The following is an 8,165-nucleotide window of genomic DNA, read 5'->3' as shown; positions in this document are numbered from 1 at the left end:
TCTCAAGCAAATAAAATATTAAAAAAAAAAAAAACCACCAAAAAACTAGGGGCTGGAGAGATGGTTTAGCGGTTAAGGAGTTTGCCTGCAAAGCCAAAGAACCCAGGTTCGATTCCCCAGAACCCACTTAATCCAGCTGCACAAGGTTGCTCATGTATCTGGATGTATCTGTAGCTGGATGCCCTGGGATGCCTATTCTCTCCCTCTCTCTCTCTGCCTTTTTCTCTCTCTCAAACAAATAAATTTAAAAAAAACCTGGGCTGGAGAGATATCCATTAAGGTGCTTGTCTGTGAAGCCTAAGGACTCAGGTTCAATTCTCCACTACCCACGTAAGTACAAGTGTGTTTGCAGTGGTTAGAGGCCCATTCTCTCTCTCTCTGCCTTTTTCCCCTCAAATAAGTAAATAATAAACAAGTAGTAATTTTAAAAAAGCTACTTTGAACAAGACAGATGGATGAGAACTGGGATCCTGGACAGATGTAATGTTACAGGTTCAGGGCCAAATTGTCTTGGGCTATCTTTTGGCCGCATTCCCCCCACCCCCAAAGCCCTTTATTGCCCACCTCTGAGTGTGACCTAACTTCCTTATGACTTTCAGAGGAAAGCTTTTGGGATGTACTGATGGATCACTAGTTTGGACCAATGCAAAGAATGTCATCAGATAGCATCTGAGGCTGGTCACAGAGATTTTCCTGTCATGCCCTAACCTGCCCACCTGATGTTTCCACTAGGGTATTTAATTTTCTTTTAATATTTTTATTGGGGCTGGAGAGATAGCTTAGCGGTTAAAGCATTTGCCTGGAAAGACAAAAGATCCCGGTTCAGTTCTCCAGGACCTACATAAGCCAGATGCACAAGGGGGCACATGTATCTGAAGTTCATTTACCGTGGTTGAAGGCCCTGGAGTGCCCATTCTCTCTCTCTCTCTCTCTCTCTAGCTTTCTCTTCCCCTCTTTCTCTGTATCAAATAAATAAATAAATGGAGTATTTTTTATATTTTTATTTATTTATTTGCTAGAATGAGTGCACCAAGGCCTCTAGCCACTTCAAAGGAACTCCAGATACATGCACCACTTTGTGCATCTGATTTAAGTGAGTACTGGGGAATCAAACCCAGGTCATTAGGCTTTGTAGACTAATGCAAAAACCACTGAGATATGTCTCTAGCCCTGACATTTTTTGAATGTTATTTATATTTATTTATTTATTTGAAAGAGAGGCAGATATAGAGAGAAGGAGAGAGAATGGGTACACCAGGGCTTCCAGCCACTGCAAAATAACTCCAGATGCATGCACTTCCTTGTGCATTTGGCTTACATGGGTACTGGGGAATCAAACATGGGTCCTTTGACTTTGTAGGCAAGTGCTTAACTGCTAAGCCACCTCTCCAGCTCCCTCTTATTATTTACAAAAAAACATTTTTTAATCAAGTTATTTGAAATGTGTCTCGATTGATCACTCCTTTTGTTATGTTACTGTGAAATCTAATGGCACTGGGGGCTGGAGAGATGGCTTGGTAGTTAAAGGCAATTTCTTGCAAAGCCTGCCAAACAGGGTTCAATTCCCCAGTAAGAGGCACAGGGCCGGGCGTGGTGGCGCACCCCTTTAATCCCAGCATTCAGGAAGCACAGGTAGGAGGATTGCTATGAGTTCAAGGCCACCCTGAGACTACATAGTGAATTCCAGGTCGGCCTGGGCTAGAATGAGACCTTACCTCAAACTAAAAAAAAAAAAAAACTAAAAAGAGGCACAAATTGTTACATGTGTCTGGAGTTCATATACAGTGGCATCAGGAGGCCCTGGCACCCCATTCTCTCTCTTTCTCTCTCTCTCTCTCTGTTTCTCATACACACACAAATAAATAAAATGAAATAAAACTGTATGCAATTGTTACCACATTGGTAACCTGAAGCTGTGTTCCTGGGCCATAGTCACTCATATTTGACACCAGAATAAACAGTCTGTTATACCATGTGAAGTGAGACAGCTGTGATTTGTTTTGCCCTCCCTTCTTAACACTTACTGCACGCTGTCTGAATGTGGGACCCTAACACAATCCAGTTTTTAGAGAGGAGCGAAAGAGGAGTGAGTGTGAGAGACAGACAGAGAGACAGTGAATTGTCATGCCAGAGCCTCCAGCTAATGTTATTGAACTCCAGACACTTGCATCACCTTGTGCCCCTGGCTTACGTGGGTTCTGGGGAGTCGAACCTGGGTCTTTAGGCTTCACAGGCAAGCGCCTTAATTGCTCAGCCATCTCTCCAGCCCTAAATATTTTTATTTTTTTCTGGGCCAGGCAGATTCATGGGCCACTTTGTATGTCTGGCTTTATAAAGCAAGTGCTTTTAACCACTGGGAAATCTCTCCTGTCCTGTCCTTCCCCCTCCCCTAACGTAGGGTCTCACTCTAGCCCAGGCTGATCTGGAATTAACTCTGTAGACTCAAGGTGCCCTTGAACACCCTGCGATCCTCCTACCTCTGCCTCCTGAGTGCTGGGATTAAAAGTGTGTGCCCCCACGCCCAGCCTAATTTTTACTTTTTAAAAAAAATTTTATTTATTTATTTGAGAATGACAAAGAGAGAGAGAGAGAATGGGCGCGCCACAGCCTCCAGCCTCTGCAAACGAACTCCAGACATGTGCGCCCCCTTGTGCATCTGGCTAACGTGGGACCTGGGGAACCGAGCCTCGAACCGGGGTCCTTAGGCTTCACAGGCAAGCGCTTAACCGCTAAGCCATATCTCCAGCCCCTAATTTTTACTTTTAAACTATTTTTATTTATTAATTAGAGAGAGCGTGTGGTGGGGGGGAATGGATGCGCCAAGGCCTGTAGCCATTACAATCAAACTTCAGATAGTGCACCACCTTATGGGCATGTGCAACCTTGCATTTGTGCATCTGACTTTTTTTTTTTTTTGATTTTTGAGGTAGGGTCTTGCTCTATCCCTGCCTGACCTGGAATTCACTCTGTATTCCCAGGGTGGCCTCAAACTCTTGGCAATCCTCCTACCTTTGCCTCCTGAGTGCTGTGATTAGAGGCATGCGCCACCACACCCGGCTTGCATCTGGCTTTTGTGGGATCTGGGAAATCAAACCCAGGTCCTTTGGCTTTGCAGGCAAGCATCTTAAGTACTAAGCAATCTCTCCAGCCCTCACGCCGTATTTTGTCCTTTTTTTAATAATTATTTTTTATTAACAACTTCCATGATTGTAAACAATATCCCATGGTAATTCCCTCCCACCCCAACTTTCCCTTTGAAACTCCACTCTCCATCATATCCCCTCCCCATCTCAATCAGTCTCTCTTTTATTTTGATGTCATCATCTTTTCCTCTTATTATGATGGTCTTGTGTAGGTAGTGTCAGGCACTGTGAGGTCATGGAGATCCAGGCTATTTTGTGTCTGGAGGAGCACGTTGTAAGGAATCCTACCCTTCCTTTACTTCTTACATTCTTTCCATCACCTCTTCTGCAATGGACCCTGAGGCATGGAAAGTGTGATAGCGATATTGCAGTGCTGAGCACTCTGGTCACTTCTTCCCAGCACCATGATGCCTTCTGAGTCACCCCAAGGTCACTACTATCTGAAAGGAGAAGATTCTCTACCAAAAGTGAGAGTAGCATTAATATATGGGCATGAACATTAAGAGAAGTGCTTACTGGGTAGTTTGATGAGCATAGTATATACATTTAGCGAGACAGCAGCAGATGTTACACCCCTAGGGCTCATGACTACCCCTGTTTTAGGTTTTCAGTATCAGGGATATATTTCCTCCCATGGAGTGGGCCTCCAGTCCAATTAGAGGGCAGTTGGTTTCCACCATGACAGACAGGCCACTATTGCACCCGTTGGCTCATTTGGCCTGGCTGGCCAAATATAAGGCTTGCAGTGTCCACTGTTGAGTATCTTCACTGGTGATTTCTCTCTCTCCCATTGAACTGCATGCAGAATGGCTTCTTCCAGCTTTCTGTCAGCTGGTCTACACGGAGGAGGTTATCAGCTCAGTTCCAGCAGGATTTCTCAGTGGCCTTGCAGCCCAAGTATGTGGGGAGTCTTCAGCAATAGGGTCTTACCATCTATTCCTGGTGGGAAACCAAATCACGCCCCCCCCTTTTTTTTTTTTTTGAGACAGGATCTCACTGTAGTCCAAGCTGACCTGGAACTCATTCTGTAACCCCATGCTGGCCTTGAATTTATGGGGACTCTCCTACTTCAGCCTCTCATGAGTGCTGGGATTAGAGGCATGTGCCACTATGACTGGCTTATCTGAGGTTTCTAAGTAGCCCTTTTATTGGATAGTTATTTACATTTGCTTTGAAAAAGCATAAAGCATTTTGGACTCAGATCTTTTTGGTCATTTGCTAGCTAGCAATTGGTTCTTTTCCTCCCGCCACCTCCACTAATTCAAGGGCGTAAAGATATCTTTGGCTGTGCCAGCAGGTTTTATATTTGATATAAAGAAATAGCGCCAGGCATGGTGGCACATGCCTTTAATCCCAGCATGCTGGAGGCAGAGGTAGGAGGATTGCCATGAGTTCAAGGCCACCCTGATACTACATAGTGAACCAAAAAAAAAAAAAAAAAAAAAAAAAAAGCTCCCAGAGAGATGGCTCAGCAGTTAAGACGGCTGCCTGCAGAGCCTGACAGCCTGCAAGTATCCATGTGAAGCCAGGTGTACAAAGTGGCCCATGTATCTGGAGTATGTTTGCAGTGAGGAGGCCCTGGCTTGACCATTCTCTTTATCTCTCTCTCAATTTTAAAGAGATAAAATTATATATATATATATATATCTCCTCACTCTTGGATTCTTAGGAAGAGATCTTGCTTTAAAAAATATTTATTTATTTATTTGAGAGAGAGAGAGTGAGTATGGGCAGATCTAGGCCTCCAGCCACCACAAATGAACGCCAGATACATGCCCCTCTTTGTATATCAGACTTTATGTGAGTACTGGGGAACAGAATTTGGGTTCTTAGGCTTTGATTTCTGGTCCCTCTTAGGACCATGTTAATGGGGGTACAATTCCTCTAGTCCTATGTACTCCATGTACCTCTTCATTTATTAACATCCTGCTCAGTTTTGGAGGGCAAGGACGACCCCATGGCTAAGCAAGTGGTATCTGACATTTTCTCCCTTAAATGGCACTTTTTTCCCTAAAATACACGCGCGCACGCGCACGCGCACACACACACACATATTAAGTGAATTTGGCCAATTTCTCTTATTTATTTATTAGAGTCAGAGAGAGAGGGAAAGAGAGAGAAAGAGTGAGAATGGGCAGGTCAGGGCTTCCAGCCACTGCAAACGAACTCCAGACATGTGCGCCCCCTTGTGCATCTGGCTAACATGAGTCCTGGGAAATTGAACCTGGTCCTTTGGCTTTGCAAGCAAGCACCTTAACTGCTAAGCCATCCCTCCAGCCCTAAAAATATATTTTTAAAAATTAATTATTTGAGAGAGAAAGAGGTAGTTAGAGAGAGAGAGAGAGAGAGAGAGAGAGAGAGGGAGAATGAATGGGTGCACCAAGGCCTTCAGCCTCTGTAAATGAACTCCAGACCCATCTAGCTTACATGGGTGGTAGGGAATCGAACCGGGTTCCTTAGGCTTCACAGGCAAATGCCTTAACTACTAAGCCACCTCTCCAGTCCGTGACACTTTTTTTTGTTTGTTTGCTTTGTTTTGTTTTTCGAGGTAGGTTCTCACTCTAGCCCAGGCTGACCTGGAATTCACTCTGTAGTCTCAGGGTGGCCTCGAACTCAGGTGATCCCCTACCTCTGCTGGGATTAAAGGCGTGCCCCACCACGCCCGGCCAAGCGACACCTTTGAACGACTCAGTTTCTCCAGGTCTCTTCTCAGGCAATGGAAGAGAGGTTATTCCCAAGGGGCGACCCCCTGCCCTCCCCAGGGTTGTACCGTTGGGCAGGATCCCCACTCCTCACCCGACCTGGACGGGGCAGAGGAAGTGGGAAGAGGGCGGAGGGGGCATGGGGGGGCACAGGCCTGAGTGGGACGACCCTCCGAGACCAGCTTCCACGCCCGAGGACAGCAGGACGGGCACAACAATTGGGTGGGCACAGCCCCACATGCCCACACCCACAGGGGTTGAGCCAAGATACCCCTCAGGCTCCCTCCGAGGATCCCACAGGCCCCGCCCCGGGTGTCGTCATGATGTGACCACGTCTCTCACAGGGCGCCACCTGACCACAGCCAAAAGGCTTTTAACCCTAGGAAAGGATCAGTTTGACAAACTGAGGCCTGGAGGCAGGAAATGGACCTTTTTTTTTTTTTAAATACTTGGGCTGGAGAGATGACTTAGCAGTTAAAGTGCTTGCCTGCAAGGCCAGAGAACCCAGGTTGGAGTCACATAAAGGCAGATATACAACGTGGCGCATGCATCAGGAGTTCCTTTGCAGCAGCCCAAGGCCCTGGCGGGCCCTTTCTCTCCCTCCCTCTCTCTCTCTGTCTTCATTCTCCCAAATAAATATTTTACTTATTTATCTGAGAGAGAGGCAGATGTATATACAGACAAAGGGCGTGCCAGGGCCTCCAGCTACTGCAACCGAACTCCAGATGCATGCGCCACCTTGTGCATCTGCCTTACGTGGGTCCTGGGGAATAAAACCTGGGTCTTCAGGCTTCATAGGCAGGCGACTTAACCTTTAAGCCATCTCTCCAGCCCAGGAAATGTATCTTTTTTGAGTCCACAGAGCCTTTGAATATATTATATATGCAAAAATATTTATACACACACACACACAATAATAATATATATATATTTAGGAGGGAAAGAGGGAGAATGGGTGCATCAGGGCCTCTTGCTGCTGCAAGGGAACTCCAAGACATCACTTTGTGCTCCTGGCTTTACGTGGGTACTGGGGAATCGAACCTCAGACTGGCAGGATCTGTAAGCAAGCACCTTTAACTGCTGAGCCACCACTCCAGCTTCAAGGCACAAGTTTGCAGTCAACAATTTTGGGTCTTGGCTGAGGTGGTGGGGTAACAAACGTGCCCAGCCTTTGGCTGGGGGTCAGCCCGTTTCCTAGATGCAGGCTGCCCCACGCCATTTACCTGTGAGGACTGTCTGGTCTCCTAAAGCCAAGCATCTGTGGTGGAACAGCCTGGAATCAGCAGTGAGGGTGAGGCAGGATTGTGAGTTCAAGACCAGCCTAGGTTACACAGCTGCGTCTGCAAACACCACGTGGAAGGGAAAGACGGCTGAGCAGGTAAGAAATTTGACTGTAAGGGCTTGAGGTCCACGTCCTCAACAACCACACGGGAAGCGTGCTTGCCACCCCAACACTGGGTGGTGAAGGCAGAGAGAGGAGGGTGGCTGGGACTCGCTGCTCAGCCAGTGTAACTGAAAATCAAGTAGAACTCAGGTTGGAGAGATGGCTTTGTGGTTAAGGCGCTTGCCTGCAAAGCCGAAGGACCCAGATTCAGCTCACATAAGCAGGTACACAGAGAGGCACATGCGTCCGGAGTTCATTTGCAGCAGCCGAAGACCCTGCCACGCCCATTCTCGCCCTCTCTCTGCCTCTTTCTCTCCATCTCTCTCTCTCAAATAAATAAATAAAAATAAAAAATATTAAGAAATAGGAGCTGGAGAGATGGCTTAGCGGTTAAGCGCTTGCCTGTGAAGCCTAAGGACCCCGGTTCGAGGCTCGGTTCCCCAGGTCCCACGTTAGCCAGATGCACAAGGGGGCGCACGCCTCTGGAGTTCGTTTGCAGAGGTTGGAAGCCCTGGCGCGCCCATTCTCTCTCTCCCTCTATCTGTCTTTCTCTCTGTGTCTTGCTCTCAAAAATAAAATAACAAAAAAATCTTAAGCTGAGTGTGGGGGCGCGTGCCTTTAATCCCAGCACTCGGGAGGCATGGGTAGGAGGATTGCCGTGAGTTCGAGGCCACCCTGAGACTCCATAGTGAATTCCCGGTCAGCCTGGGCTAGAGTGAGACCCTACCTCAAAAAACCAAAACACAAAAAAAGTTTTTAAGTAGTTTTAAGAAAACAAAACAAAGCCAGACGTGGTGGTACAGGCCTTTAGTCCCAGCAGTCAGGAGGCAGAGGTACGATTGCTGTGAGTTCGAGGCCACCCTGAGACTACATAGTGAACTCCAGGTCAGCCTGGGCTAGATAGAGTGATATCCTACCTTGGAAAAACCAAACAAC

This window comes from Jaculus jaculus, chromosome 14, assembly GCF_020740685.1.
Source record: "Jaculus jaculus isolate mJacJac1 chromosome 14, mJacJac1.mat.Y.cur, whole genome shotgun sequence".
Lineage (NCBI taxonomy): Eukaryota > Metazoa > Chordata > Mammalia > Rodentia > Dipodidae > Jaculus > Jaculus jaculus.
This window is presented reverse-complemented; position numbering follows the sequence as displayed.